Genomic DNA, 593 nt, shown 5'->3' with positions numbered 1-593 from the left:
AGCTCCCCCACCATGCCACCCTATGTACCATTCCCTCGGGCCTGGGCTCCCCTCACCATATCACCTCCCATCCCTTTGCCCTCCCCTCAGGCCTGGGCTCCCCTGCTGTGTCATCCCGACTCCTGTCCCCCTCCATTCGGGCCCGGTCTCTCCCACCATGCCACCCCATCCGGGCTCTCCCACAGTATCACCTTGTCTCGTATCCCCCCTCCCTCCGGGCCCTGGCTCCCCCCGTGTCATCCCGTCCCCCTCCCTCCGGGCCCTGGCTCCCTCCGTGTCACCCCGTCCCCCTCCCTCCGGGCCCTGGCTCCCCCCTGTGTCATCCCGTCCCCCTCCCTCCGGGCCCTGGCTCCCCCCGTGTCACCCCGTCCAGGGCCGGCTCCAGGCACCAGCTGAACAAGCAGGTGCTTGGGGCGGCCAAGGGAGAGGGGCGGCACCTGAGGCAATTCGGGGGCGGCAGGTCCCTCACTCCCTCTAGGAGCAAAGGACCTGCCGCTGTACTGCCCCGCCGATCACAGCTTTTTTTTTTTTTTTTCTAATTGCCGCTGCCGATCGCGATCGCGGCTTTTTTTTTTTTTTTTTTTTTTTTTTTT

Source organism: Terrapene carolina, unplaced genomic scaffold (assembly GCF_002925995.2).
Source record: "Terrapene carolina triunguis isolate 2854851 unplaced genomic scaffold, T_m_triunguis-2.0 Scaffold69, whole genome shotgun sequence".
Classification (NCBI taxonomy): domain Eukaryota; kingdom Metazoa; phylum Chordata; order Testudines; family Emydidae; genus Terrapene; species Terrapene triunguis.
The sequence above is the reverse complement of the archived record's forward strand: the minus strand, read 5'-3'. Positions refer to the sequence as shown.